Source organism: Herpailurus yagouaroundi, unplaced genomic scaffold (assembly GCF_014898765.1).
Source record: "Herpailurus yagouaroundi ecotype Mexico unplaced genomic scaffold, PumYag 139, whole genome shotgun sequence".
In the NCBI taxonomy this organism is placed as follows: domain Eukaryota; kingdom Metazoa; phylum Chordata; class Mammalia; order Carnivora; family Felidae; genus Herpailurus; species Herpailurus yagouaroundi.
The window spans coordinates 57,896,763-57,904,507 of record NW_024412394.1 but is presented as its reverse complement, the minus strand read 5'-3'; positions in this window follow the sequence as shown (position 1 = coordinate 57,904,507).

The following is a 7,745-nucleotide window of genomic DNA, read 5'->3' as shown; positions in this document are numbered from 1 at the left end:
GGAAATCCCTGAAATTGTTATCGTTTCAGCTCAGTGAAACATGCCAACTCCTTTAAGCGGCCATGCTTAGTGACAAGTTTGTCTAACTTTATGCTCACGCAGAATTTTGTTGAGAATGCTTTTAAACCCTCCTCTTGTGATTAAGATATTTGTACACATGGATATTTGTAGGCCTAGATGGTGAAGTCCTTGTTGGACCTTATTTCCTCTGCAACATTTAGCAGAGTGCCTTTCACATAATAGATCCTCAATATAAGATTGTGGAGTTAAATTTCTAAATGAAAGGGATGGTGAAATATTAGAATAAAGTTATATTATAATAAGGCATATATGTAGTGAAATGCTTTAGAAACTTAAAATTGATTAAAGGCCTCAACTTGAGTCCAGGGTGTGTGTGTGTGTGTGTGTACATTTATACATAAGTCTATATATATATATATATATATATATATATATGATGGAAATTGTGATATAAACTGGTATCTCATTTCCTTCAGCATTTCTATAAATTATTGTTGCCACTATGGGCTTACCTTTGTATATAAACCCAGAAAAGGCTCTGAGAGACCTACCTGAAGGAAGTCAGTTATGGCAAGTTATCACACATACCTAGTATTTTATCTGTATAGTTAGTGAAAATCCAGTTCTGATTAAGAGTTAAAAAACCCTACAGTGACTGTGAACATTTAGAGATTGAAATTAACAGAAAATATAAGAAAGGAGCAAGGAAGAAATCTCGATGTTTCAACATAGCTTTTACTTTAAGTTAAAAATGTGTTAGCGTATTTCCATTTCAAAATATTTCCTAAATACATTGAATAGCTTGCACTTTAGAAGTAAGATAAACCACATAAAATAATTGTTTAGAACAAGTACACATGAATGGATTATTTCTTACTAACAATATGATATACATCTTCCATTCAAAGGTATTAATATCAATCCTTTCATTATGCAAGACTTTTTTCCAGCTGCAGCATTCCAATTAACATACCCATCTATTTCCATATGAACAGGGATCTGCGCTAATTTTACACTAATTCCTAAGATGAATAATTGAGATATTGGACGCAACACCTCAAAAAACAAAGTCTTGTTTGGTATTTGAAGTGACAAGTCTTGAGCCATGAGTTAATCAAGAAACCTATACATAGGTCTTCATTAACATACTAAGAATCAGCCTACCAATAAAGAAATCACTGAACATGCACATTTAACGGTGTAAAATTCAATCGCACTTAACTCAGCCTGAAAATATCAGTATCTTAATAATTCTTTGTATTTATGTAGACCAGAACCTTTCCTGTGGAGAGAGCAAAGTTCTTTTGCATATCTTCTTTGATTAAGCACATTTAAGAGGAGATGCCATTATCCACACTTGACAAACTATCAAAAAAGGTGAAGTAGCTCAGCCAAGGTCACACTGCCAGAGAGAAATCTAACTCAGCTCTAGACGTCTTGGTTGCAATTAGCACTCTCCTGAATCCAGAAATAAACAGGACAAGATCTATTTCTATACTTGGACACTTCCAAGATATTATAAGATCTCAAATACTCTCACCAACCTCTGCCTGCCTCCTTGTGCTGGATGCAATGCATGAGGAAGTGTGAAGAGAGATAAAGGAAGCACCTGACAGCAGTTACTGATTCTGGAAAAGGAATTAAATGGAAACCAGAGATATATCGATGCGTCCAACTGTTGTGAGCTGTGGCTTGGTTATAAACATTTTATAGTGTGGTTCAAGGGTTACTGTAATATGACCATACAGGCACAAAGCACTCACAGTAATATGGACCCCTGTGGAAATGCTAGAGCACAAAGGCCATCATGGAAGTGGTTCTGGGGAGCCCCAGGTGCCCGTCAGTGATGGAATAAGTAGGAGAAGTTTGAAGGGGAGGTTAAATGGAGAGGGTTGTCCTACGCTCTTGGTATGACCCTAATGCTTCCTGAGATGTAATTTTGAGGTCAGGTTGGTACTTGTATTTAGCTGGGGAGTTGTATTTTAGGTGGAGAGAAGAAAGAAAGATAGAAAAGAAAAAGGAAACAAAGAACAAGAGAAGGAAAGCATGGACTAGAAGTTAGGTTTGATACTAGACCTGGATTAGAAAATGAAAGGTACATCTGCCCTCATCCCTCCATCCTGTGGCACTAGAAATGAAATTCATTTGTCATCCTGGACAAGATGCTCTTTAGAAATGCTTCTAGTTATATCATTATCTTACCCTGCTTAAGTAAAGAGCTTTTACAAATTATAGACCAATACAATTTATTCCCCATATGCCCTCCCTGCATGCACAGAAGTGTGTTTTTTTCCTTAAGAGATAGCTTAGGGCAAGTAAAGTACTACAAAGTCATCTCAACAGCAACAGGTAAAAGGGCAAGATGTCCTCTATTTAGATATGGCAACAGCAAAGCTCACAGAGAACGTGAACTGACTGATTCAACACGTTTCCAGAAGATGAAGGTATATTAGAATCCCGAAGAAAACAAGGCTAAGAAAACTTTGCCCATAAATCAGCAATTACTGGTAGTTAGTCAATATCACAGGTTTGATAGAGTGCCAGAGCCCACTAATGGTATGAGAACATTAAGTCTTTGGTCACAAAGTCACAGCGAGACCTTGCTCAGATTTACTTTGGAGCTGTCTGGGCCTGGAGCTGTTGCTGTGAATAACAAACCTGATGTTTTTCTTATGCCCTCGTTTCCTTGCTGCACTTGCGCTGGGTGAAAACAAAGGCGGGACGCAGCAGAACGGCGGCTGGAGACGTGACATTACTGGTGGAGAACTTTGACATATAGAAAGTTAAATTGGTCAAGCCCATGCGGTGTTGGCATAGGCCAGAATTTTATCCCCAGACTGTTCTAATATTGGCTGCCGGCTCTCCCGATTACCTTGCAAGATGGACCTGCCACAGTCTTCTGAGACTAAAGCGATGACCATTTGTGCCGTCACTTCACAGATTTTTCTCTTGTTCCTGCTTTTTCAGTAAAACAGAAAGAGACTATGGATTACCCGTCCCTGTTCCCAAGGAAATCTAACACTATTGAAAGGAGTCAATACAAATGTTTGACGAGACTCTATGCATTTACTTCATTCGAGTCTCCACTTGAAGTTGAGGTGTTGCTTTGTAATATTAGTACCTGTTCACTGTTAAGTCTTCACAATTCAGACATAATACTCTGCTGGTGAAATGGCCTAAAGCTTTCCACTGAAAGTGTAGTTCAGAGGTCAGTAGCACCTGGATCATCTGGGAGCTTGTTATAAGTTCAGAACTCAGGCTTTACCCACAATCAGAATCGTATTTTAACATGATTCCCAGGAGGTTCATATACACATTAAAGGTTGTTTTTTTTTTTTAATTGGATAAATTGGATAGGTGACATTGTGTGAGTTTAAAGTGCACAATGTATTGCCTTGACACATTCATATATTGTTTTTTAAAAAATGCTTATTTATTTATTTTGAGAGAAAGAGAGAGAAAGTGTGAGTGGGGAAGGGGCAGAGAGAGAGAGAGAGAGAGAGAGAGAATCCTATGCAGGCTCCATGCTGTTGGTGTAGAGTATGATGTGGGCTTGATCTCGTGAACTGTGAGATTATGACCTGAGCCAAAATCAAGTCGGACACTTGGCTGATTGAGCACCCAGGTGTCCCCTTTTTGGGGACACATATATATATTACATATAACATATAATATTACATATTGTAATATGATTGCCAATGTAGCAATATTTATCACATTACATAATTATGCTACAACATTATCAATCTGTATTCATGATACTGTGCATTAGATCTCTATGGTTTATTTACTACTTGTTATAAGTTTGTACCCTTAAACACCAGCATTTTAATCCTTCCCGCCCAAACCCCTAGTAACCGTCATTTTATTCTTTTTTTTTTTTTTTTATAGTTTTAACTTTTTAAAATTCCACATAAGTGAGGTCTGCCTTATCTCACTTAGCATAATGTGCCCAGGGTCCTTTCATGTTGTCACAAATGAAAGAATATCTTCCTTTCTCGTGGCTGAATAATATTCCATTGCACATTGAAGTTTTAGAAGTATTGACCTACAGGACTTTTACTATTTTTACCTAAATTGTATCCATCAATCATTCCATGTAAAAGAATGCCTGCTTAGATTCTTGTCTGTAGTTGGAAGCACAGACAAAACTGGAATAGAAAAGACATCAAACACAATTTGTATGTGAACTCTTTTAGTCTAAATGAACATGAATTATTATTAGTGGAAGAATAAAATACTAATATTGTCCCCTAGAAATATTATGGTGGCTCCTCCTATCCTCAATATGACCTTCAAAGAAAGTAGCTCAAAGACCCGCTCTTCTGAATTTCAAATACTTGCGTTGCTTCTGTAAAGAGGTACTTTTGACTGATTGCATTAAGCTTGTTTTCCAGCTGCACTAAAGGCTATGGGAAAATATTCATTATTAGGGAAATAGGACATACAAATATGAAATTAGCCCAAGACATCTTATCCTATAAAATAGTCCAACACGATATGAATAGCAATCTACTTAGGCAGCCCGCAGGCCATCCTGGCTTCTCACCCTCTTCTCTTACTGACTTGCTTTAGGAGTCATTTGATTTGGAGGAAAAGACCCCTACTCGAAAGCACTCCGATCTCTCACCATTAAAGGCTGAAATGATACACAAAACAAAAGAATAGCTATAGAACAGTATATAATAGGGAGCTTTGTCTTCAATAATGTTCTGAGGAACCTATTAAAGAAAAGCTAATTTCTCCTCAAAATTCTGGAACTTCTACCAATTTAAAACCAGGAGGGAAGAAAAGCAAGCCTATTTGTAAATTTGTTTTCTGTCTTTTCTTTTTAAATGACTTTGAAATAGAGGAATTTTTCCCAATAAGACATTGAGGAATCTAACCAAGAAACTCCAAACAGTTGGAGCATCTCAAAGATTGATATTTAAAAATGCACTTTTAGGGAGCTTTTGGTCAGATTACCACTGTCCTTTCACACACTATCAACGAGAGAGGCAGGGCTGCTGGACGAAAGAAACGCACTGGCAAAGAGTACTGGGTTTGAGGGAAGATTTATAATAAGGGTTCAACAATTGTGGTAAAGATTTCATTTTAAATTATGCTTAATAAGTTATTCTTGAGTCATTTGTATTTACTATATACATTTTATTACTCATATTAACCAGATGGGGAAAATATTTATGGCTCAATAACACAAATAGGATACACTCGTTTATTGTCCAAAGGATTTAGGTTACCCAGAAAATCATATTTTCATTTTTTTTTAATAAGAGGTTTTCTCTTTTAAAATTTTTTAACGTTTTTTATTTATTTTTGAGACAGAGAGAGACAGAGCATGAACGGGGGAGGGGCAGAGAGAGAGGGAGACACAGAAGCAGAAGCAGGCTCCAGGCTCTGAGCCATCAGCCCAGAGCCCGACGTGGGGCTCGAACCCACGGACCGGGAGATCGTGACCTGAGCTGAAGTCGGATGCTTAACCGACTGAGCCACCCAGGTGCCCCTCAATTTTTTTGTTTTAAATACACAGATTATATTACAGTGGGGAAGGGACAGCCACAGTTGTGCAAGGGCACAAATAAATAGGTGAATGATGAGTGTTTATCTGGGTAATCCAGTCCTCTCGAATCTTCCATTGAGGACAAAATAATACTGAGGGATTGCAGATTGAATTATGTGGAACATTAATATTGAAGCCCTCACGTATTTATTTTACCTGTATGGACAGAAAAACTTTGCTTTTTTCTATTGATTACCATATCACTCTATGAATAGACCACAGGGATCTTCCTCATGCAAACACACAGGAACTCTTTCAAAAACATATTCACTTAAAAAAAGAAAAAGGAGGAAGAAGAGGGATTGTAGCCTCACTTGGCCTTAGCTGATGCCCTGGCCATGAACATCAGTTTCATGGCTGTGTTTTCCGTCCTCACAGAACCCTCGGCAGGAAGTTACCTCAGGAAGAGATCCACTTCCAGTGTTTTGTCCACTGTTTCCAGGTGGTATTTCTCCTACATTATTCTCAACCATTGACAATGTTTTATTGTTAAGTTTTTAAGTAAATGATCCAAGCTATAGGAAAAGGAATAATACGAGTCAAAACAGCACAAACAGTATGAGTTAGATACGTTTTTATTTTTTAAATATATTTTTAAATACTTGTAAAAGCATTTCAAGATATCCCTTCTAAACTTGTATAAATTCAGTTTAAAGTTTAATCAGATTTGGGGCACCTGGATGGCTCATTCAGTTGAATGTCTGACTTTGGCTCAGGTCATGATCTCGCAGTTTGTGAGTTTGAGCCTTGCATCCGGCTTGCTGCTGTCCGCACAGAGCCCGCTTCAGATCCTCTGTCCTCCTCTCTCTTTGCCCCTCCCCTGCTTGCACACACACACACACACACACACACACACAGTCTCTCTCTCTCTCTCTCTCTCTCTCTCTCAAAAATAAACATTTAAAGTTTTATCAGATCATTTTAAACCATCTTACTGGTTTGTAGTTAGTGTTCACTTATCAAACATATTAGAAGTTCATTGAAGTTGCAAGTTAGGAGACTTAATTCAAGTCGTGGCTTGCCAGCAACTTGCTATAAGTCTTTGGATAATTTATCCTGTCTTTTGAGGCTTTTCTCTCCTCTGGTGACAATTCAAAGGATTAGAGGAGAATGAACATGAAGGTTCTATTCTGACATTTTGTGCTGGAAAGATTCAGCTTCTTATCTTCAACATGTTTTAATAAATATTAATAATATTCATACATTTGCATACTACTTCATAGCTTGCAAAGTGCTTTCACATATATGATCTCTTTAAATCTTTCCAGTGTGTGTGAGTTAGGCACATTTCATAGAAGTGAGAGCAAGCTCAGAGAAGTTGTAACTTATCCAAGATCACAGAGTTCTTATACAGCAGAGCTGGATAGACAGGTCTTCCTACTCCCAAGTTCAATTTTCTTCTACTGTATTCAGGGTACTTGAAGGTGATGGTAATATGGATAGTTAAGTTTCTGTTAAATCATAAAGTAATGTGGTATTATTTTACAGAGGGTATTCTACCCTCTGGATGTAGAGTCAGAGAACTAGGTTTCTTTGACAGACAGTATGATTTGGGGAAGTCAACATCTCTGAGCTTCAGTTTCCTCATTTGTAATAAAGGGATTTGGACTACGTGACTTTTGGGCTTACTTCTTGCTTAAAATTCTTTTTTCTTAAGGCTGTCACTATGCCTAGATTAAAATTGTGGTAGACTAACATTAAAATAAAACTTTTTATAGACTATAAGAGGTTGAAAAAAGTTCACCACAAGATCATTCCTACTAGCTATTATTCATGCTCTCTGGCCATTGGCCTATTAAAAACCTTGGACTGACTGATATTACTGACCAAATAATAGTTTTCAGTAGACTAGTTAACTGAAGATTTCATAAAGAGGTAAATTATTCTGCCTGAGTTACATACTCCAATGCACGGAGTTGCATTTTCAGAGAGATCTTGACTCGACAGAAGACCTTACTTGGTAACCAGTGACAGAAAACCTCAGGGAGCACACTGTGAAGACATTTTTGGCCCTCCCTGCAGTGTGCTGAATATATGCTATCTCTGCCTCTCTGATATAGTGTCTTGTCGTCATGCATATGCCTCACCCTGAAAGGTTATAGTTGGTAGGCATTTCGTTTTAAGATACAGACGAATCACTTGAAAACAGTCGAGGGTATGATGG